The sequence below is a fragment of the Dendrobates tinctorius genome, unplaced genomic scaffold, assembly GCF_039654945.1.
Source record: "Dendrobates tinctorius isolate UK_male_01 unplaced genomic scaffold, ASM3965494v1 ptg000455l, whole genome shotgun sequence".
NCBI lineage: Eukaryota > Metazoa > Chordata > Amphibia > Anura > Dendrobatidae > Dendrobates > Dendrobates tinctorius.
This window is the reverse complement of record NW_027362117.1, coordinates 3,739,723-3,765,272: the sequence shown is the minus strand read 5'-3', so window position 1 is coordinate 3,765,272 and position 25,550 is coordinate 3,739,723. Positions and strand designations below refer to the sequence as shown.

The 25,550-nt window shown below is 44.3% G+C and overlaps 1 long non-coding RNA gene across 3 annotated transcripts in view; it reads left to right on the top strand.

The window, feature by feature from the left end:
• LOC141077496 (uncharacterized) overlaps nucleotides 1-25,550 on the top strand; it is a 182,184-nt gene that overhangs the window by 64,871 nt on the left and 91,763 nt on the right. The gene's annotated exons all lie outside the window — the stretch shown is intronic.

Sequence of the window (25,550 nt, the reverse complement as noted above, 5' to 3'; positions counted from 1 at the left end):
TCTTGCTGCCCTAGTTTGGGCTGCATGACTCTAATGACAGGTTACCTATAAATGATATTTACATTCCTGAGAAATAGAAGATTTTATATATGAGACGTTGGACATTCTTGGGAAAACAAGAGAAAGCTGTTCCAGCAGTGATACATTTATGGGCTAAACTGTACAATGAGATTTACAACCTTTGGAGCCTTGAAAGCTGGTAGGGAATATTATTCTGTGTTTTTTGGCCATTGTGTCGTTTCTTCTGCCTTCCTGCAGCATATTTGCCGCTCATCCGGTGTAAGGTGCAAATTGCTAATAATTAACAGTTTCATCCGGCGGTGAATCACTGTGACACATACATTGTCAGAATGTTCCACGTCACCTGTAATGACGGACATAGGATGGTGATACATCAGCCCCCCGTCCTATGAGACCCTCACTGCTTGGATCCTGATCCTATCTGCAGTAAATGGAGGTAGATTGGACTTTGCAGCTTCCGATTTATTGACTTTATAAATGTCTCAATGGACTGAAATTCGTGAAATTGTAGAATACTATTTACATAGGACAAACAGTGATACCATAAATACCGAAACAGAAGAAAAAAGGAGCAAAGAATTCTAAGTCACAATAATAGTAATAAATATATAGTTAATGAAATTACACAAGATCATACAAGAAAAAAAGTGATTCCATAAACTCTGTAAACTGGTGCAGATAGCTGAGATATGAATGTTTGTGCCCCCCCCCACCTAATGCATTGGTGGAAATGGGCTTTGACTTTGATGAGGGTTTATACTTATTAGTTTCTATTAAAGGCATCTCCCAATGATCAGCTTATAACAGAGCGTTGGGACCCCCAGGGATAGGCTGTGGTCTGTGGGGTAATAAAAAGTTTTGGAAAATATGGAAAAATGTTTTCAGTTCCTTCATCTAATGTAAAACAGAATGCCTGCACCTCTAGAATAAGGGACGGCGACTCTCCGATTGGCTAAGGCTGGTTTCACACTTGCGTTTTTTTGCGCTGCGTTTTTGCACCTAAATGCGCATGCGTTTTTTTTCCCTATACTTAACATGGGTACGCATAGTCATGCATTTGTACGCGTTTGTATGCGCATGCGATTCTTTGTAGTGTGCGCCCGGGTGCACAAAATGCATCGTGTTGCATTTTTTGTGCATCCGACCTGTCTAAAAAAAAAAACGCATGCGCACAAAATTCACCCAAAAACAGATTATAGTCTATGGGAGCGCTGACGTGCGCATGGTCATGCGCACGTCAGCGCAAAAAAACGCATGCGTCTTTTTGTAAAAACCATGGGCAAAAAACAAGAAAACGCATAAAAATGCATGATGCATTTTTGCATGATTGCGCACGCAGCGCAACGCAAAAAAACGCAAGTGTGAAAGTAGCCTTAGAAATGAGGGTCCTTAAAAGAAGACCCCCTTTAAATAAGAGTGTAACTATGCTGCTTTTAGGGACCGCGCTGCTCATGCCTATAGCCGACCATTTTGCTGACCCTCACAGAGACACCCAGGGCACTAGAAACCTTCTAAAATCTCTTTTCTTAAGATTTTAGGGGATAAGACCTCGAGATTTGCTGACTCTTCCAAGTATCCAGGAGGTCTCCCCTTTTTTTTCAGGAAAGGTATTTTATAAAAAAATGTTTTTTTAAAGCTAGACTCCCCCTGTAAGAACAAAAAAAGACACAAAATCAGCAAAATCGCATGAAAAAAGCAACATTAATAATGGAGTCAATGACAGTTGATGCTGCAGCTTCGAGCACTCAGGGGGTTAACGCTACCTCAGAATGAGGCGAAACATCTGCCTTTGTTGTAATTAATCTGAAACTTTTTTTTTTTTTTTTTGCATCTACCAAAACATATAAAGCTTCTTGATCTGGGCTGACGGCCAGCCTGGCACAGCAGTCAATTATCCTCTAATAAACGCCATCCAGGAGCGAAACCGCAGGCGCGAGATCTATAGGACGCTTAAATGCTAAATGGGATTAATTAAAATTTAAAGGCGGGTTCTGTCATCGCCTTCGATCTGACAGTAAATCATCAGCGCTCATCTTCTGGGTGATAACGTTGCGCTTTGTCAGCACCAAATCCGTCAGAGAGAGAAAATTTCATAAGTCAGATACACTTTTCCATCGAGCGCCCGCCCCGCGCCGATCATTATACATCACTCACAGCTCATTAGTCATTTCCTCATCTGTCAATTAGGAAGTAGGAAATCGATTCGCCAATTTAGGAGTCAAAGGAATAAAATAAAATGACTGACGTAAGAATTTTTCTGCTGATTGAAAATGTATCAATGTGTCCTAAGAGATCAAATAAGTCCTTAATATTGAATATCCATCATGCACAACATTTTATATTGTTCGTCTAATACAGAGCTCCAAATCCTCAGCATAAACACAGTGTTATATGATAAAATTGATCCTGTTTGCAGCCACCACTAGTGGGAGCTCCCTGTATACAGAGATACATGATAAGATAATGCCTGCAGTAACCACTAGGGGGAGCTCCCTGTATACAGAGATACATGATAAGATCCTGCCTGCAGCCACCACTAGAGGGAGCTCCCTGTATACAGAGATACATGATAAGATCCTGTCTGCAGTCACCACTAGGGCGAGCTCCCTGTATACAGAGATACATGTGTGATGGTCAACGTGTGACTGGACACACCGCCTCCAGCAGGGCGAATTTCTATGGCACACGTGACCCTGGAAACACTGCCTCCAGCAGGGCGAATTTAAATAATATAACGTGCAGCCGGATACACCGACTCCAGCAGGCGAATTTCAATATTACACGTATAACTGGATACACCGCCTCCAGCAGGGCGAATTTAAATAATAAAGGTAAACACCAGGGAAACTGATACAGTGGGGAGCCCTGCGATAGGGAACAGGGACTTGGAGACCTCCTGCACTCCTCTGAGCCAGTCTCTACACTCCTAACAGTCCCTATACAGGCTCCGCACCTGTCGCCGAGCTGGAACCTAAGAACCCTAGCTCGCCCCGCACCTAGCCTTTTCTAATGAATTAGACGGTGCAGAAACTAATCCCACCACTGCACTAAAACACACATAAGAGAAGTCACAAACAGGGTTAACACCACTTAGCTTTGCTCTGTTGCTCTTGCTCCCAGCAACAGAGTCCACCACCTGAATGCAGCTTTCCTACAGAATCGCTGCTACTTCACCAAGCTTTGTCAAAGCTGCAAGGAACTCTCTCTAGCTCCTTCCACACCAGGACTCTGACTGAGCTGCCAGGAACTCTCTCTAGCTCCTTCCTCCACGAAGGATGGTTGGAAATGAACACTATCACCAACAGTGATTGCAACCACCTGACACTCTTTTATAGGTAAGAGCCAGCAATCACACCTGCTTCATAATCACGTGCACTAAACTAAAGAACTAGAGTGAAATGACCCTAACGGCCACCGGGGGCAAAACTAGAACTGAAACCACCACAGTGCAATGACCCTAATGGCCACCAGGGGCAAAACTATCTTTAAGCACACAGCTTAAGGAAAAAAAAAAAGGTTACTAGTGCTTTTATCTGTCATAATCCAACCTGGCTCATGACAACATAAGATCCTGTCTGCAGCCACCACTAGAGGGAGCTCCCTGTATACAGAGATACATGATAAGATCCTGTCTGCAGTCACCACTAGGGCGAGCTCTCTGTATACAGAGATACATGTGTGATGGTCAACGTGTGACTGGACACACCGCCTCCAGCAGGGCGAATTTCTATGGCACACGTGACCCTGGATACACTGCCTCCAGCAGGGCGAATTTAAATAATATAACGTGCAGCCGGATACACCGACTCCAGCAGGCAAATTTCAATATTACACGTATAACTGGATACACCGCCTCCAGCAGGGCGAATTTAAATAATAAAGGTAAACACCAGGGAAACTGATACAGTGTGGAGCCCTGCGATAGGGAACGGGGACTTGGAGACCTCCTGCACTCCTCTGAGCCAGTCTCTACACTCCTAACAGTCCCTATACAGGCTCCACACCTGTCGCCGAGCTGGAACCTAAGAACCCTAGCTCGCCCCGCACCTAGCCTTTTCTAATGAATTAGACGGTGCAGAAACTAATCCCACCACTGCACTAAAACACACATAAGAGAAGTCACAAACAGGGTTAACACCACTTGGCTTTGCTCTGTTGCTCTTGCTCCCAGCAACAGAGTCCACCACCTGAATGCAGCTTTCCTACAGAATCGCTGCTACTTCACCAAGCTTTGTCAAAGCTGCAAGGAACTCTCTCTAGCTCCTTCCACACCAGGACTCTGACTGAGCTGCCAGGAACTCTCTCTAGCTTCTTCCACACCAGGATTCTGACTGAGCTGCCAGGAACTCTCTCTAGCTCCTTCCACACCAGGACTCTGACTGAGCCGCCAGGAACTCTCTCTAGCTCCTTCCTCCACGAAGGATGGTTGGAAATGAACACTATCACCAACAGTGATTGCAACCACCTGACACTCTTTTATAGGTAAGAGCCAGCAACCACACCTGCTTCATAATCACGTGCACTAAACTAAAGAACTAGAGTGAAATGACCCTAACGGCCACCGGGGGCAAAACTAGAACTGAAACCACCACAGTGCAATGACCCTAATGGCCACCAGGGGCAAAACTATCTTTAAGCACACAGCTTAAGGAAAAAAAAAAAGGTTACTAGTGCTTTTATCTGTCATAATCCAACCTGGATCATGACAACATAAGATCCTGTCTGCAGCCACCACTAGGGGGAGCTCCCTGTATACAGAGATACATGATAAGATCCTGTCTGCAGCCACCACTAGGGGGAGCTCCCTGTATATAGAGATACATGATAAGATCATGTCTGCACCCACCACTAGGGGGAGCTCCCTGTATACAGAGATACATGATAAGGTCCTGTCTGCAGCCACCACTAGGGGGAGCTCCCTGTATATAGAGATACATGATAAGATCCTGTCTGCAGCCACCACTTGGGGGAGCTCCCTGTATACAGAGATACATGATAAGATCCTGTCAGCAGCCACCACTAGGGGGAGCTCCCTGTATACAGAGATACGTGATAAGATCCTGTCTGCAGCCACCACTAGGGGGAGCTCCCTGTATACAGAGATACATGATAAGATCCTGTCTGCAGCCACCACTAGGGGGAGCTCCCTGTATATAGAGATACATGATAAGATCCTGTCTGCAGCCACCACTAGGGGGAGCTCCCTGTATACAGAGATACATGATAAGATCCTGTCTGCAGCCACCACTAAGGGGAGCTCCCTGTATACAGAGATACATGATAAGATCCTGTCAGCAGGCACCACTAGGGGGAGCTCCCTGTATACAGAGATACGTGATAAGATCCTGTCTGCAGCCACCACTAGGGGGAGCTCCCTGTATACAGAGATACATGATAAGATCCTGTCTGCAGCCACCACTAGGGGGAGCTCCCTGTATATAGAGATACATGATAAGATCCTGTCTGCAGCCACCACTAGGGGGAGCTCCCTGTATACAGAGATACATGATAAGATCCTGTCTGCAGCCACCACTAGGGGGAGCTCCCTGTACATAGTGTAAACAATGGAGTTTATGTGATGACTTAGATAGCGGTCGGCGGGACCTGCACCATATGCTATTATACGGCCAGTGATGTTGCAATCTTTTAATGAGTACATCGTGGTGCCGGTGCTTCGGTGCATGCGCAGAAGAACCAGAGCATCTCCCCTGGAGCGTCTTCCTCGCAGCTCCCTCCTGTCAATGGTCATGATGATACTGGAGAGCTGTCTGCCTGTGACCAGAAGGAGCCGTCTCCCGGAGGATGTCGGTCACGTGATATGAAGTCACTTAATGGCACATAATGATACAAATATTAATAATTCCCACTGGTGGGCGACGTCATTCCATCATCAGTGCTTTCTCCAGTGGTAACAAACCTTTCACATCATTTCCTTTGACTCATCCCCACAATCTTTGGGGGCGACGACACCAGGATAACGCAGTAATGAGCTGTGACTCAGTGATGGATGATGGAAGGTGGGATTCCGGGACGGTGCAGCAGAGAGGTGACCAAAAACTTGTAGTCATGGGAGTTTGGACTAACTTAAAAGTGGGTTTATAAAAACCTTTACATGTAAAGCGCCATGGAATAAATGGCACCATAATAGTAATAATAATAATAATAATAATAATAACCTAACAGAAAATTATTAACATTTGAGAATCCTCAGTGTTTGATACATTTTAATGGCGAACTTAAAAGATCCAACAAATAGGAGCTCTGGAGACTCCTTTGTCTCTTTGTAAGGGTGTGACGGGACTGTCATTTGCTTCTCCGCATTAAATCAGTATTTCTTCAAAGTGTGCGATTTTATTGTATTATTGTGATTGTTATGATATGTGAAACTGCATAGAGTGTTATAGACACTAATGTATTCTGATAAGTAAACAATGTGATTTAGGACATAAAGTTTAGTATAGTTAGATTTAGGAAAGGGAAATATTCAGAGGCCGGTATATTATGTATAGGAAGTGGAGCAGAAGGTTAAGATACATTTAAGATGGTTGTGAGAAGCCCAGTAATGGAGGAGGAAAGGTCCTATATAAAGGAGAGCACTTACTGGTTAGAGGAGTTGGAGATTAGATTGTGACTTAGATAAAGTCTTAGTGAGAGCTCAAGGCCACAGTAGGCTGGAGGGCACGAGACGTACAAACTGTTCTTGCAGCATGAAAACATCGACGACTTTCTTCAGCGGACATTCTTTTAACATCCGGGGGCTGCAACCCTGCGACCCAAGCTAGGCACTGGGAAGCATGCCTTATTTTCTTCCAACAAGTGAAAGATGAACAGAGGAGCGCGTGAGGGAGACGGGATGTGTCTTATGGAAACTGCAGTGCGGGACGGAGTATCCCGGGGGCTGATGGAGTCAGTAAGTGAATGGACAGCTCAGGGTGAAACAACGGGGAACACAAAAATGTACTGTGCTGTAAAATCAATTCAGCGCAGACTGTTAAGTAAAGTTGGATTGTTTGATAAGCAGCGAGCGTCCCCTGATTATTGTGCGGCTGATCCTGGACCAGAGGATGTGGATGGAGCGTATTCCGCCAGCCTGAAAGTGAGTACAACACACTGCACTCAGCACCACATTGATGGCCAGGGGCGCTGAATATTTGTGGGGTGCCAGGAAGTGGGAACGCAGCCCCTCGCCTATAGCTCCCGCCCTCTGCACCTTACACCTTCATCAGAAGTCAGTATAACACAAAATATGAGGAGTCGGATATTATTCACAGGAGGACTCAGGAATACTGCAGTAAATGAGGGACGTGACTTGAAGGAGACTAAAAGATAATAATGGCTGCGTGCAGTTTTATGTCGGCAAGTTTATCAGCCGAGGAGCTGCCGCGCCTGGGTCGTCAGGCTTGTGCTTCTGTACCAAGACCGTCATCCATGACCCCATATAGCTGCACCTAATTGTTTCCAGGGCTGCACTTGTTACAATGTAATCTGTGTCCTTTCTTTTTTTTATCTGTTTTGTTATTGGTGATCTACTGCAATGAGATTCAAGACTACAACTCCCAGCATGCTCTGAGATTTCCACATGGGGCGTCTCCGAGCAGCACCAAAGGGGCCACGATGGCCAAGGGGTCCGTTGGGTTCATTTATGTTAGAAAGTGTTGATGACTTTTAGGGTCAGGTCTATTAATGGGGGACTGTCATCTGCTGCTGACCGGTGGGGGGTCCAGGTCCTGAGGCCCAACGGATCGCACAATACCCCACTCAGAAGCACAGGACTCCTGGATGAGAAGGAGGGACAGCTCCATAGTGAATCTATGGGTCCACTCTGGTTTTAGGGAAATGGTTGTCGGTCATTAGTGGCCAATATGGAGAAATTCATGAATTCCTTGTGACACTTGGATGTTACTAACAGGTTTGGATAAATGAAGTGAGGACCGCAGAGGTGTACCGGGACACCAAGCGGGATTAATACTGAACTGGGCAGTACAGTGGCTCAGTGGTTAGCACTGCACTGTATGGTGGCTCAGTGGCTAGCACTGCACTGTATGGCGGCTCAGTGGCTAGCACTGCACTATATGGCGGCTCAGTGGCTAGCACTGCACTGTATGGCGGCTCAGTGGTTAGCACTGCACTGTATGGCGGCTCAGTGGTTAGCACTGCACTGTATGGTGGCTCAGTGGCTAGCACTGCACTGTATGGCGGCTCAGTGGTTAGCACTGCACTGTATGGCGGCTCAGTGGTTAGCACTGCACTGTATGGCGGCTCAGTGGCTAGCACTGCACTGTATGGCGGCTCAGTGGCTAGCACTGCACTATATGGCGGCTCAGTGGCTAGCACTGCACTGTATGGCGGCTCAGTGGTTAGCACTGCTGTCTTGCAGCACTGGAGTCTCGGGTTCAAAACACACCAAGGACAACATCTGCAAAGAGTTTCCTCCTACACTCCAAAGACTGATAGGGAAATTAGATTGTGAGCCCCGATGGGGACAGAGATGATGATGTCTGTGGAATTAATGGCGTTATATACAGTCATGGCCAAAAGTATTGACACCCCTGCAATTCTGTCAGATAATACTCAGTTTCTTCCTGAAAATGATTGCAAACACAAATTCTTTTGTATTATTATCTTCATTTAATTTGTCTTAAATGAAAAAACACAAAAAGAATTGTCCTAAAGCCAAATTGGATAAAATTCCACACCAAACATAACAAAGAGGGTGGACAAAAGTATTGGCACTGTTCGAAAAATCATGTGATGCTTCTCTAATTTGTGTAATTAGCAGCACCTGTAACTTACCTGTGGCACCTAACAGGTGTTGGCAATAACTAAATCACACTTGCAGCCAGTTGACATGGATTAAAGTTGACTCCACCTCTGTCCTGTGTCCTTGTGTGTACCACATTGAGCATGGAGAAAAGAAAGAAGACCAAAGAACTGTCTGAGGACTTGAGAAACCAAATTGTGAGGAAGCATGAGCAATCTCAAGGCTACAAGTCCATCTCCAAAGACCTGAATGTTCCTGTGTCTACCGTGCGCAGTGTCATCAAGAAGTTTAAAGCCCATGGCACTGTGGCTAACCTCCCTAGATGTGGACGGAAAAGAAAAATTGACAAGAGATTTCAACGCAAGATTGTGCGGATGTAGGATAAAGAACCTCGACTAACATCCAAACAAGTTAAAGCTGCCCTGCAGTCCGAGGGTACAACAATGTCTACCCGTACTATCCGTCGGCGTCTGAATGAAAAGGGACTGTATGGTAGGAGACCCAGGAAGACCCCACTTCTTACCCCGAGACATAAAAAAGCCAGGCTGGAGTTTGCCAAACCTTACCTGAAAAAGCCTAAAACGTTTTGGAAGAATGTTTTCTGGTCAGATGACACAAAAGTAGAGCTTTTTGGGCAAAGGCATCAACATAGAGTTTACAGGAGAAAAAAAGAGGCATTCAAAGAAAAGAACACGGTCCCTACAGTGAAACATGGCGGAGGTTCCCTGATGTTTTGGGGTTGCTTTGCTGCCTCTGGCACTGGACTGCTTGACTGTGTGCATGGCATTATGAAGTCTGAAGACTACCAACAAATTTTGCAGCATGATGTAGGGCCCAGTGTGAGAAAGCTGGGTCTCCCTCAGAGGTCATGGGTCTTCCAGCAGGACAATGACCCAAAACACACTTCAAAAAGCACTAGAAAATGGTTTGAGAGAAAGCACTGGAGACTTCTAAGGTGGCCAGCAATGAGTCCAGACCTGAAACCCATAGAACACCTGTGGAGAGATCTAAAAATGACAGTTTGGAGAAGGCACCCTTCTAATATCAGGGACCTGGAGCAGTTTGCCAAAGAAGAATGGTCTAAAATTCCAGCAGAGCATTGTAAGAAACTCATTGATGGTTACCGGAAGCGGTTGGTCGCAGTTATTTTGACTAAAGGTTGTGCAACCAAGTATTAGGCTGAGGGTGCCAATACTTTTGTCTGGCCCATTTTTGGAGTTTTGTGTGAAATGATCAATGTTTTGCTTTTTGCTTCATTCTCTTTGGTGTTTTTTCATTTAAGACAAATTAAATGAAGATAATACCAAAGAATTTGTGTTTGCAATCATTTTCAGGAAGAAACTGAGTATTATCTGACAGAATTGCAGGGGTGTCAATACTTTTGGCCATGACTGTAAATGAGTAAATAAATAATATTTATTGTGAGGGACGGGTTACCCTCCAGGACCGGCGGAGTGCCGAGCATCCTATACGCGATCCCGGTAATGGAGGGGGAGGGGAGAATACAGAAATCTCACTGGTGACAGCGGCAGCCGAGAGGTGACAGAGATAAGTGGCGCGGGAATAAAGTAGGATAAAAGCGTCTTTTTCATTCTGTTTTGATTTAGAAATACACGGAGTAATGTATTCATCTCCGGGCCGGGAGCATTAAATCAGCCGAGGAGCGAGAGGGAGACGGATTTATCCAAAGAAGTCCTGCAACCAGAGTGGAATGGATGAGCGGAGCATTGGCCAAGTCTCAAGCCACCCTGTAATGTCCCGGGCAGGAGAGCAGCCATGTCTGCAGGACGGGGGGCGCTGCACCATCTGCACGGTCACCTCTCATTCTAGGGGCGCTCTCCTCTATTAATCTGCAGGAGTGTGGGGTCTTTCTGCCTGTATATAATTATATATGTACAGCCGGTATAACCTGGGCATCTCCTGTATATAATTATATATGTACAGCTGGTATAACCTGGGCATCTCCTGTATATAATTATATATGTACAGCTGGTATAACCTGGGCATCTCCTGTATATAATTATATATGTACAGCCGGTATAACCTGGGCATCTCCTGTATATAATTATATATGTACAGCCGGTATAACCTGGGCATCTCCTGTATATAATTATATATGTACAGCTGGTATAACCTGGGCATCTCCTGTATATAATTATATATGTACAGCCGGTAAAACCTGGGTATCTCCTGTATATAATTATATATGTACAGCTGGTATAACCTGGGCATCTCCTGTATATAATTATATATGTACAGCTGGTATAACCTGGGTATCTCCTGTATATAATTATATATGTACAGCTGGTATAACCTGGGCATCTCCTGTATATAATTATATATGTACAGCCGGTATAACCTGGGTATCTCCTGTATATAATTATATATGTACAGCTGGTATAACCTGGGCATCTCCTGTATATAATTATATATGTACAGCTGGTATAACCTGGGTATCTCCTGTATATAATTATATATGTACAGCCGGTATAACCTGGGCATCTCCTGTATATAATTATATATGTACAGCCGGTATAACCTGGGTATCTCCTGTATATAATTATATATGTACAGCCGGTATAACCTGGGTATCTCCTGTATATAATTATATATGTACAGCTGGTATAACCTGGGCATCTCCTGTATATAATTATATATGTACAGCTGGTATAACCTGGGTATCTCCTGTATATAATTATATATGTACAGCCGGTATAACCTGGGCATCTCCTGTATATAATTATATATGTACAGCTGGTATAACCTGGGCATCTCCTGTATATAATTATATATATACAGCTGCTATAACCTGGGCATTTCCTGTATATAATTATATATGTACAGATGGTATAACCTGAGCATCTCCTGTATATAATTATATATGTACAGCCGGTATAACCTGGGCATCTCCTGTATATAATTATATATGTAAAGCTGGTATAACCTGGGTATCTCCAGTATATAATTATATATGTACAGCCGGTATAACCTGGGCATCTCCTGTATATAATTATATATATATACAGCTGGTATAACCTGGGCATCTCCTGTATATAATTATATATGTACAGCCGGTATAACCTGAGCATCTCCTGTATATAATTATATATGTACAGCTGGTATAACCTGGGTATCTCCAGTATATAATTATATATGTACAGCCGGTATAACCTGGGCATCTCCTGTATATAATTATATATATATACAGCTGGTATAACCTGGGCATCTCCTGTATATAATTATATATGTACAGCCGGTATAACCTGGGTATCTCCTGTATATAATTATATTTGTACAGCTGGTATAACCTGGGCATCTCCTGTATACAATTATATATGTACAGCTGGTATAACCTGGGCATCTCCTGTACATAATTATATATGTACAGCTGGTATAACCTGGGTATCTCCTGTATATAATTATATATGTACAGCCGGTATAACCTGGGCATCTCCTGTATATAATTATATATGTACAGCTGGTATAACCTGGGCATCTCCTGTATATAATTATATATATACAGCTGCTATAACCTGGGCATTTCCTGTATATAATTATATATGTACAGATGGTATAACCTGAGCATCTCCAGTATATAATTATATATGTACAGCCGGTATAACCTGAGCATCTCCTGTATATAATTATATATGTACAGCTGGTATAACCTGGGTATCTCCAGTATATAATTATATATGTACAGCTGGTATAACCTGGGCATCTCCTGTATATAATTATATATGTACAGCTGGTATAACCTGGGCATCTCCTGTATATAGTTATATATGTACAGCTGGTATAACCTGGGCATCTCCTGTATATAATTATATATGTACAGCTGATATAACATAGCCGTGATTGTGTATATACAGGTGTTACTGATCTGACAGTAAACGCTTTCCTGTATATTGTATTATAACTGCAAAGAATGTTTGAGAACATTGAAGAAATTCTTTGCTTTATTTTTTTAATACTTCAAAAAGAAAAACAAAGACTTTTTCAAAGACTGTGCAGGATATGGCGGTGACCTGTAAACAGGCACTTTCCCTTTATTTCGCTAACAGCCAAGGTGCCGAGGACAACACATGGTAATAAAGGCTTTGAAATAAGTTTTTTACAAGTTTTTGAAGCATTAAACTATTCTCATTTCTCAAGTTCTATGAGTATGTCACAAGGTTTACCATCATGGCAGGGTTTGTTAGGATATGGCGAGTTTAATAAAAAGACAAATCATCAAACAGATAAAAGTTACACTGTATATTAATACAGCATCAACGTCTCTAGGAACCAGCACCTGTACCAGCAGGACCGGGCCTGGCGCTTAGCTGCACCTCAATACATTTGTATTTCTCCAATTCATCTCTGCTACAAGCAACTTTAAGAAAAAAAACAAAATCCTTTTGGTTAAAAATCTGATTTAGCGGCTTTGCAGCAATTTACATATTTGTAACATCGTACAAATCCTACAAGTGGGATACAGACGTTGTGGATTCTGTTTTTTGTTTTTTTTTATCCCTTCACGACTTGCACTGATGAAAACTATTATGTGATTATAGGAATCGTTGTTCATTTCTGTTTCTTATATTATTTTATTACGCTGCATGTTACAATGTAATTAAGACTAGAGGAAAGGGATTAGGAAAATGAGATTTAAGGCTTCCAGGCGATACATTGTGAGGAACGTTCCTTCACTATCAGGTGCGGAGATTACACACTGAACAAGGGCTTCATTTTTCTTTTTGGTAACATTTAAGAGGTCAGAGATCAAACCCCGTTCTACCCATAACATGGAAAGCTGCATCTCCTCCATACCCCCAGAAGAGACTGAGCATCATTGGCCTCATTTCCACAACTGAATGAAAAACACAGAACATCTGCTCGGCAGCAACAATGACATTCAATTCTGTTTTCTAATCTAAACTGATTCAACATTTTGATAAGGAGATAAAAACCCTATGCATATACATAAAGAAACAGCAAAGATTCTTGCTGGCTGCAGCCACCACTAGAGGGCGCTCACCTCTTGATACTCCTACTGAGAGCTGCAGACAGGATCTTATCATGTATCTCTGTATACAGGGAACTCCCCCTAGTGGTGGCTGCAGACAGGATCTTATCATGTATCTCTGTATACAGGGAGCTCCCCCTAGTGGTGACTGCAGACAGGATCTTATCATGTATCTCTGTATACAGGGAGCTCCCCATAGTGGTGGCTGCACACAGGATCTTATCATGTATCTCTGCATACAGGGAGCTCCCCCTAGTGGTGACTGCAGACATAATCTTGTCATGTATCCCTGTATACAGGGAGCTCCCCCTAGTGGTGACTGCAGACCTAATCTTGTCATGTATCCCTGTATGCAGGAAACTATTAGTGTTAGGGTGATTACTAAGTTTTGTTTTTTTTTCCTTAACCAATGTGCCAGCCTAGTATATTGAGCACCAATGCATCCGTTTGTTTTTTTTTGCTCGGTCAGTCAAGTCCTCTAGTCCAGTGTTGCTGCTGTTGTGATTTTCATGTTCTTCTGTATTTGTCAGAGGGGATGCAGCTCATCTTCAGTTGCGTTCTGTTCTGTCAAGCGGAGAAGATCCCGCACAGGCGCTGCTGCCAACGCACAGCTTGGGCTCAAACATCGTCATTCTGCGCTGTGACAAGTACAGAATTATCATTTATAGGCTAAGATCAAGAGATTATTCTGCACTTGTCAGATGCTCGAGCCCCAGCAAGGCTCCCTCCACTGTGACTGCCTAGTTAGGAAAAAGATACATATAGATACATAGTTCACATCCAAAATTGGGTCCTTTTCATTCAAACCCATATATATATCATGTATATACAGTAAAAGTCCGATATTAAGTATACAGGAACATATAGAAAGAGAGAAATTAATGAAAATACTAGATAATACTAATCATGGCTGACGCTGTTACGCCGGTGGGGACAGGGGGGTGGAATTTAGGGCTAAATTACATAGACTCTGTGAATATGTATGAGCTGCAGCACAGAGGAATATTTTTATGCATTATGCTAGAAGACAATGTGGAGGAGTCTCAGACTCCTGGAGGAGCAGGATCTTGTTACTATGTATCAGAGCAGGTGAAATGTATCGATCTGGAAAATATTCTCTTTATCTGAACCTTCCGCTGACTGGATCCAAATTATATAAAATTTCCAAAAATGAGAAGTAACAGGTCGGGCTGGGACATAAACCTTCTGTCCACTCACAGCAAGCAGAGATCTTGAAGCACAAAGTTGGTTGTTTATTGCGTCATGAATCGATTCTGACCAATAGTTCTGGATTCCAGGATTTATTTACCTGCGCTGCGAATGAATCGTGATTGCTGCAGCTGCGTTTCTTGAAGTGAATGTTTCCAGCAGCTGAATTTCGGCTGCACTCATAATTCTGCTGCCAGTGGGCTCCATGATCCTTAGAAAGTCTGGAAGTTAATTTACTTTCAGCAGAAAAAGCCTCTGCGGGAATATTGGTAAAATTAAGCTAATGGCTGCCGTATCGGAAATAAAGGAAGAGGAATGGCGTGGCCGTGATAAGAGCGAGAAAATATCTGCAGATGATTGGAAATAAAGTAACTGCCACATTAGGAGGTAATGACGGCTCGTCCCGACCAAACGGTGCTGGGATAATACAAGAGCCCGATCGTGCCGCATTACATGAGCCGCGTCAATGGCGGCCGCCCCTCCGTACGCACATTAGCATATTGCTCTATAATAAGCTAAATGAGCGTTATGGCGATGGCGGTAATTATTATGAGATGCAAGCAGCGCGGCGAGGACAGCTTGCTTGTGTTGGCATTGCACGTTCTCCGTTAGCAGGACATGTCCATTAGGTTACATTAGAGTTCTGGGTGTAACTAAGCCGCCCTCACACTGATCGGAAACATGGTCTCCACAAATTAACTTCCTCGCTGCTCCGTGATGCATATCTGAGCGCCGACGGAGCCAGATCCGCAGCTCCTCGGGGTTACACAAGCGTTTTCATACGTTAGGACCTCTCAGAAATATGGGTGTGAGTGCTACCTCTGCTCCTGCTCAGTGCTGTGCCAATCCAATAGACTGGAGATCATTGTAGACTAAATCACTGTGGCCCTAAACAAATTAGAATCAACCCAACTACCCACTAACAGCTTTTGGAGCCCTTTTTTAAAAAAATATATAAATGTGACTGACTGCAGTCACCACTAAGGAGAGCTCAATGTATGTTGATTTACACGGCAAGGACAGATCTCAATTGGAGCCTTAAATATCTGTAATCAGAGAGATACCTTTAATGGTCACAATTCACAACATAAATCTGTATGTAGAGAGCTCCCTCTAGTGGAGACTGTATAAATCTGTAGTGAGCTCCCTCTAGTGGTGGCTGTATAAATTTGTATCTAGTGAGCTCTAGTGGTGCTGTATAAATCTGTATGTAGTGAGCTCCCTCTAGTGGTGACTGGATAAATCTATATGTAGTGAGCTCCCTCTAGTGGTGGCTGCATAAACCTGAACGTAGTGAGAGCCCCTAGTGGAGACTGTATAAATCTGTAGGTAGTGAGCTCTCTCTAGTGGTGACTGTATAAATCTGTATGTAGTGAGCTCCCCCTAGTGGTGGGTGCATTAATCTGTATGTAAGTGAGCTCCCCCTAGTGGTGCCTGTATAAATCTGTATGTAGTGAGCTCCCCCTAGTGGTGGCTGTATAAATCTGTATGTAATGAACTCCCCCCTAGTGGTGACTGTATAAATCTGTATGCAGTGAGCACCTCTAGTGGAGGCTGTAAAAATCTGTATGTAGTGAGCTCCCTCTAGTGGTGGCTGTAAAAATCTGTATGTAGTGAGCGCCCCCTAGTGGTGACTGTATAAATCTGTATGTAGTGAGCTCCCCCTAGTGGTGGCTGTATAAATCTGTATGCAGTGAGCTCCCCCTAGTAGTGGCTGTATAAATCTGTATGTAGTGAACTCCCTCTAGTGGTGGCTGTATAAATCTGTATGTAGTGAACTCCCTCTAGTGGTGGCTGTATAAATCTGTATGTAGTGAACTCCCTCTAGTGGTGGCTGTATAAATCTGTATGTAGTGAGCTCCCCCTAGTGGTGGCTGTATAAATCTGTATGCAGTGAGCTCCCCCTAGTAGTGGCTGTATAAATCTGTATGTAGTGAACTCCCTCTAGTGGTGACTGTATAAATCTGTATGTAGTGAGCTCCCTTTAGTGATGGCTGATAAATGTGTATGTAGTGAGCTCCCCCTAGTGGTGGCTGTATAAATCTGTATGTATTGAGCTCCCCCTTGTGGTGGCTGTATAAATCTGTATGTATTGAGCTCCCCCTAGTGGTGGCTGTATAAATCTGTATGCACTGAGCTCCCTCTAGTGGTGGCTGTATAAATCTGTATGTATTGAGCTCCCCCTAGTGGTGGCTGTATAAATCTGTATGTAATGAGCTCCCCCCAGTGGTGGTTGTATAAATCTGTATGTAGTGAGCTCCCCCTAGTGGTGGCTGTATAAATCTGTATGTAGTGAGCTCCCTCTAGTGGTGGCTGTATAAATCTGTATGTAGTGAACTCCCTCTAGTGGTGGCTGTATAAATCTGTATGTAGCGAGCGCCCCCTAGTGGTGGCTGTATAAATCTGTATGTAGTGAACTCCCTCTAGTGGTGGCTGTATAAATCTGTATGTAGTGAGCTCCCTCTAGTGGTGGGTGCATTAATCTGTATGTAATGAGTTTGCCACTGACCTCATAGATGCTGGGCTCGTTGCCTCTCTTGATGTTGCCCTATAGAGATGTAATTGAAACCAACTGGCTTACCGTGTAAAAATGAAGCAAGAGTTAGAGGTTTAATAAGTCCTCCGGAGGGCGTCCTGCTCCTCCACAAACGGCAAGAAGTTAGATACAAAAGCTGTATAAATGAGACAGTGTTCCCCGTGTGATATATTCGCAGAGCGCAGAGACATTGTGTTCCTCGCACAGAAAACCCATATTGTGCAAGTAATAATTAACTCTGCATGGAGACGGCAGCAGAATTACAATATTACCTGTGAGATAAACGCAGGATGCCAGAATAACCCGACGTCTCTCCCCCCACGACGCGTCCCGGCTCACCTTTACCTTCCCTCCCCCACCCGCCTCATTATCTCTATATAGTTTATTACTCACATGAAATCTTGATATTTCATTCATCATTTCATCTATTACCGTAAAAGTCGATATGACGGAGCGCTGCCGCTCGAGAGGGAAGGTTACTGATGGAAATGGGTCATTTAAAACCATACGAAACTGCAAACGCAGATATAGCTGCACCGAGCCTCATTAAAGGGATATCCTGACATGGATAAGAAGGAAGTGACAGGTCTCTTATCATTAAAGAGCTATTTTCGGGTGACCCATAGACAGACCCTGAGCTGCGGAGGCTGAAGGCTCTAGCAATGGCGTAATGTGGATTTTATGGAAAAACAGAAGCTTCTACGTGGTGAAATAGTAAAGCAGAATGATGGCAGAATGCGGCGGCTGCTGGAGCTCCGTCCACGGGAGGGATCGTGTCAGCCAGAAATGTACTCACATGAAGGAAAGTAATGATTACATTGCCTTGTACTGCGGCATGTATCAGCCGGCAGGAGAGATGTTTTCAGAAAATACACAATGCAAGAAGTGGGCTGCATGATGAGGACATGACGGGAGGGTGACAGGCAGAGGGTTTACGCTTCCAGGCTGTCAGCTACAGAGATTGAGAGCAGCGGCACTGGAAGCAGCGGCGTTCTGTGCTCCACCAGCTCTTCTGTGGGATCCGACCAGGTGGGCTCCTTCCCTCCCCATGTAGATCTTGGTCGCCCGACACCCTGTCTCTAGATCACCGGTTGTCCTTCCTCGTTATTTCGACCATTTCTTTTTGTAGATACAAATTGTTACATAGACAAACATCTACCAAACCCTCCATATACCAGGAAACCCCCCAAAAAACTGCCATATATCAGGAACACTGCACAAGACCTGTCGTATACCAGGAACACCCCACAACACCTGCCGTATACCGAGGACAGCTCACAAGATCTGCTGTTTACCGAGAACACCCCACAAGACTTGTCATATACTGGGAATACCCCACAGGACCTGCTGTATACCTGGAACACCCCACAGGACCTGCTGTATACCTGGAACATCCGACAAAACCTTCAGTATACCGGGAACACCCCACAAGACCTGCCATTTACCGGGAACACCCCACAAGATCTGCCGTATACTGGGAACACTCCACAAGAGCTTCCGTATATCGGGAACACTCCACATGACCTGCCGTATATTAGGAACACCCCACAAGACCTGCAGTATATTAGGAACACCCCACAAGACTTGCCATATACTGGGAATACCCCACAGGACCTGCTGTATACCTGGAACATCCGACAAAACCTTCAGTATACCGGGAACACCCCACAAGACCTGCCATTTACCGGGAACACCCACAAGATCTGCCGTATACTGGGAACACTCCACAATTCTTCCGTATATCAGGAACACTCCACATGACCTGCCGTATATTAGGAACACCCCACAAGACCTGCCGTATATTAGGAACACCCCACAAGACCTGCCGTATACCAGGAACACCCCACAAGACCTGTTGAATACCGAGAACACCCCACAAGACCTGCCGTATACCAGGGACACCCCACAAGACCTGCCGTATACCGGGAACACCCCACAAGACCTGCCGTATACCAGGGACACCCCACAAGACCTGCCGTATATTAGGAACACCCCACAAGACCTGCCATATACCAGGAACACCCCACAAGACCTGTCGAATACCGAGAACACCCCACAACACCTGCCGTATACCAAGGACAGCTCACAAGATCTGCTGTTTACCGAGAACACCCCACAAGACTTGCCATATACCGGGAACACCCCACAGGACCTGCCGTATACCGGGAACACCCCACAGGACCTGCTGTATACCTGGAACACCCGACAAAACCTTCATTATACCGGGAACACCCCACAAGACCTGCCGTATATTGGGAACACTCCACAAGAGCTGCCGTATACCAGGAACACCCCACAAGAGCTGCCGTATACCAGGAACACCCCACAAGACCTGCCGTATACCGGGAACACCCCACAAGACCTGCCATATACCGGGAACACCCCACAAGACCTGCCGTATACCGGGAACACCCCACAAGACCTGCCGTATACCGGGAACACCCCACAAGACCTGCCATATACTGGGAACACCCCACTGTACATTAGGAACACCTTACAAGATCCATCATACACCGGAAACACCCACGTTCCAGCTGTGAACATTGGGATCTCTTTGCAATCTCTCTGTTGCTCGCTCTTATTCTTGATGATCTCTGATGTGTACAATGATAGGAACAAGGCTACTTTGTAACAAGGGGCTACAGATGGTGGCCCTCACAATGGCTCCTCTGGTGGGCGCAGGAACTCTAGTGTGACGGTGTCCTGCTCTGTCTGCAGAGACGGAGAGTCCTGTGTCTAGTTGGGGCCATCTTTATCTGTCTTCTTCTCTATGATACATGAAGTCTTACACTCTTTAAAGGTCCCTGTGATTGCGACCAGACTTCCAATTTGCTGTGTATTCCTCACATTGTTGGTGCCACTACAGTAAGAGCCAAAAAATTATTGATGGACAAGAGAAAGATTGAACTTCAGGACATCCAGCAGGTTTCAGTGAGACCTTTGCATTGGTCCTACAGGAACGTCTGCCCGCTCCGTGCCAACCTCTGCAGTTTTGTTAATTAGAGACAGATGAATCAGAAGGTTCTGTGATCTGCGGGAGAGTTTGCAGATTTTATGGCCATTCTCAAGCCTTTTTAGAATGAGGAATTAGCTGGAAGGCAACTGAGCTTCATGGTGTGGTAGAAGGTGGCCAGAAACTGAGCAGATGGGAGGAAACTCCGGCACGTCAAGAACTGGCTCCAAGTATAAGGGAGGCAGAGAGTGAGCAGAGAGCTGGGAGACAATTTCCAGCCATCTGCTGCTAATAATAAATATAAGAGAAGATGCCAAGTCTGGCTGATCCCATCGTTAGCTCCAACCTTGCTCCACGACTGCTTCATACATGAACCGTAAAACCCTAGGAACTTATAGCTGGTGGCACCACCATGAAGGATTCCACCAGGAGCCCTGACCGGTGTCCTCCTGTGCACACAATGTATCAGCACCATACAAATGATGCATCTCAGTCCCCTGCTGCTGCCATATAGTCCTCTGGATAGCTGAGGCGGTGGATGCTCCCATAGGGCTCACTACTTAATATACAAGACACCAGGAGAGAACAGCCCACAACACCTCGTAAATTCAGATTCCCATGTCCTGTCATGGCTCTGCTGTATACCATAGTGGTGCAGTCCCCCACATATAATGGGTAGTTACACCGCTGATACATTCTACTTATTAATGGGGGCATCATCAATATTGGGGGTGCCATGAGTAAACTGGTTGTTAAAGTTATTTTGTGGAGCAATGAACATCGTTACAGTGACATGTAAAAGTCTGTACACCCTTGGTCAAAATTATTGTTATTGTGAACAATTCAGCAAGTTGAAGATGAAAATGTATTGAATCCATTCTTCCCTCTACCTGTGAAATCTTCCCTGTGCCATTGGCTGCAACACAGCCCCAAAGCATGATTGATCCCCCACCTTGCTTAATGGTTGGTGAGATGTTCTTTTCCTGAAATTCTGTGTCCTTTATTCTCCACACAAACCTTTGATCATTGTGGCCAGATTTCTATTTTATCCTCATCGTTCCACAGGACTTGTTTCCAAAATACATCAGGCTTGTTTAGATCTTATTTTGCATACTTCTCACGCTGAATTTTATGGTGAGGATACAGGAGAGGTTTTCTTCTGATGACTCTTCCGTGAAGGCCATTTTTGTGCAGGTGTCTCTGAACAGTAGAACAACGTACCACAACTCCAGAGTCTGCTAAACCTTTCTGAAGGTATTTTGCAGTCGAGCGGGGGATCTGATTTGCCTCTCTAGCAATAATATGAGCAGCTATCTCTGAAATTTTGCTTTATCTTCCAGACCTTATCTTGACCTCCACTGTTCCTGATAACGGCCATTTCTTAATTACATTTTGAACTGAGGAAAGGGCAACTTGAAAATGCTTTACTATCTTCTTATAGCCGCCTTCTGCTTTGTGGCCTCCACCATTTTCATTTTCATTGTGCTCGGCAGCTGCTTAAAAGAATTCATGGCTGCTGGTTTTTCAGCACATGGTTAGAGGACACTGGGTTTTTATAAAGCTGGGAAATTTGCATCACCTGGGCTTTCCTAACAATGATGGTGAACAATCCATAACCCTAACATGTTAACTTTGACCAAAGGTCAGACTTTAATTATCAAAGCATAAAAATCTCCAAGGGTGCTGAAACTTTTGCATCGGCCCATTTTCCTTTTTGGTAATTTTTAAATGGAAAAAAAGACAAAATTTGTTCTTGGCCTAAAATGCAAAGGAAATGAGTCATCTTTAACTTTAAGCATTTCAGAGATCACATCATCTTCACCTTGCTTAACTGTTCACAATAAAAGTAATTTTGACCAGTGGTGCCTAAACTTTTATATGCCACAGTACATTTCAGGGCATGCTGCTTTGGTGCACCACTAGGGTGGGGGACACTATGGGAGCATCATGATTGGCACAGTTATTTTTGAGGAAACATTGGCCACTATTTCCGTTTTGGGCACTATGCTTGGCACATTTACTACAGGGGACACTGTGAACACTGTCGCTGTTCAGGGATTTCTGTTTTCCACACATACTTTGGAGGCCGCTCCATCGTAACTTACTAGACGCTTATGTTAGAGTCACTATGTGGGCACAGGTATATTGTATGGCTCTAACTGCTGAGTGTAATTATTTTTCTGGGCACTGTTGAAGATTGTGACACTATCTGATCTGATTGGCACAGATATTTTTTACAGTCTAGGCTTTGAGAAATCAATATAAGAAAAGTCCTTACAATATCATATGGTTCTAAACAGAACATCAAATCAACAATGTGAATCCAGACAATCACCACCGTCCAGAGCACAAAACATGAACCATGAAAGCAATAGGTTGCGTTTAAAATAATTTTTATTAATTAATATTAAAAGTTAATGAACCAATTTAACAGCAAAAAGTCATATATCAGGTGCCTCCAAATCTAAAGGAAACAGAACCACCATGCAATGTATACATAGAAAGATGAATAGACCAAACAATATGGATTACATAGAACAAAACCTTTTTGTACTATAGTTGAGAAAGGTAATTAAATTAATAATTGATCTTCATATTGGATATCTTTCAAAGGCCTATGTATAGAAGAAATCACAAATCAATGTGCGAAGTACATATAAATTGTGTTTTTGTGCTAAGAATTATCACTCAAGAACATCTACTATAAAAGCAAATATATGCACAAAATCCCTAAAGATAAAGTTTTACCTGTTAGGAAGGAAAAAGTAGGCAGAGAATATAAGGTCACTATAGAGATATCTAATAAGCCAAATATAAGCGCTATTACATAAAATCCCCTATTAACAATTGTAAAAGAGAGTATACACAAATTATCCGTATCAAAATAAAGGTAAATGGAAAGTGGATACAGTGACTCTCTATGAGGAACAGAGTATAAGCGCTATTACACAGAGTGTATACAATAACCTTCTATAGGGAACAGTGTAAGTACTAATGCACATCAACAAGTTCAAAAGTTTCTCTATGTCATGGGGTCCTTCTCTGGTATCACACAATCAACAGAGCAAGCGAAGAGTGAACAATTCCAAGATCTTTATTCAGGCAAAAATACGAAAAGGTCCATATTCAGTCCACCACACAAAGGATAAGATAGTCCAGAATAAGAATGCAGTCCAGTATCAGGATAAAATGTCCAGGGAAACGAGATTCCACAACTCTTAGCACCAGAGGATAAAAATGGGTCCTTCTCTCTGAAATGCAGCCTTTTCACCATCACGTCTCTACCGGAACTGACTTGTCCAGCTGCCGTTCTTCCCCCCACCCCCTTCCTTGTCCAGGGGTAGTCAAACAAGTTGCCTCCCAGAAGAGAACAAAGGGCCTTAGGGATTAATGCACTACAGGGGGTCATCAAGAGACAGATACAGTGAGGCTGTAGGCTTACAATGTAATAAGAAAAACACTATGAAAATAACTGGAATTGTTAAAAATAGGAATATACAAAAAATGACATCCACATAACATATCACACCATCACAACCTACTAAGCATAAATGAGAGAGATAACCATATTATAATTACCTAGGCCAAAAAATAATAAAGTGCAGAGTGCTGGTGGCATCTTTTCCTCACCCCAACGCACGTTTCGTCATTTCTTCCTCACGCCCCCTGAAACAAAATGCTCCCCGGGCACTGCCTGTGTACAAACAAAATGCTCCCTGGGGCACTGCCTGTGTACAAACAAAATGCTACCCCGGGGCACTGCGTGTGTATGTATGTGTGTGTATATATGTGTGTGTGTCTGTGTGTATGTATGTATGTCTGTGTGTGTGTGTGTGTGTGTAGGTTAGCCTGGCCCTGGAGGTGATGCGGACATGAGAAGACTGTGATGAGGAGAGAAGGCCATGATGCCTGGGGAGATGGGAGAAGGCCATGAGGGATAATGGGAGAAGGCCATGGGGGGTGATGGAAAGAAGGCAATGATGGGAGTGATGGAGAGAAGGGAGTGATGGGGAGAAGGCAATGATGGAAGTGATGGAGAGAAGGGAGTGATGGGGAGAAGGCAATGATGGGAGTGATGGAGAGAAGGGAGTGGTGGGGAGAAGGCAATGATGGGAGTGATGGAGAGAAGGGAGTGATGGGGAGAAGGCAATGATGGGAGTGATGGAGAGAAGGGAGTGATGGGGAGAAGGCAATGATGGGAGTGATGGAGAGAAGGGAGTGATGGGGAGAAGGCAATGATGGGAGTGATGGAGAGAAGGGAGTGATGGGGAGAAGGCAATGATGGGAGTGATGGAGAGAAGGGAGTGATGGGGAGAATGATAGGGAGAAGGCAATGATAGGAGTGATGGGGTGATGGAGCAGGCAATGATGGGAGTGATGGGGAGAAGGCAGTGATGGGGTGATGGAGAAGGCAATGATGGGAGTGATGGGGGGAAGGCAATGTTGGGAGTGATGGGATGATGGAGAAGGCAATGATGGGAGTGATGGGGAGAAGGCAATGATGGGGTGATGGAGAGAAGGCAATGATGGGGGTGATGGAGAGGGCAATGATGGGGTGGTGGGGGAAAAAGAAATGATGATAGGGGTGGTGGGGGAGAATGCACTGGTGGTGGTGGAAAGGGCAATAATGGGGGTGGTGGAGAAGGAGGAAATGGACGTGGTGGAATGGGCAATGATGGGAGTGGTGGGGGAGAAAGCAAAGATAGAGTTGTGGGAGAAGAAAATGATGGAGGTGGTGGAGATGACAATAATGGGATGCGAGAGGAGGAGGACAATGAGGGGTGTGGGGGATTGGGATGTTAAGAAGGGGGACTTATAATGGCCCTAGGAACAGGGGGAGGTGGAGGAAGACGTTATCGCTTATTATGTCTGACACAGTCCCTTAGTATATAGTGTACTCACTATGTCTAACACAGTCCCTTAGTATATAGTGGACTCACTAATTCTGTATAACACCACCCTTAGTTATATAGTTTCCTCTTTTATTATGTATAACACGTCCCTTATTACATACCGTCCTCTCTTTTTATATATGGTGCCGTCCCTTATTATATAGCTTCCT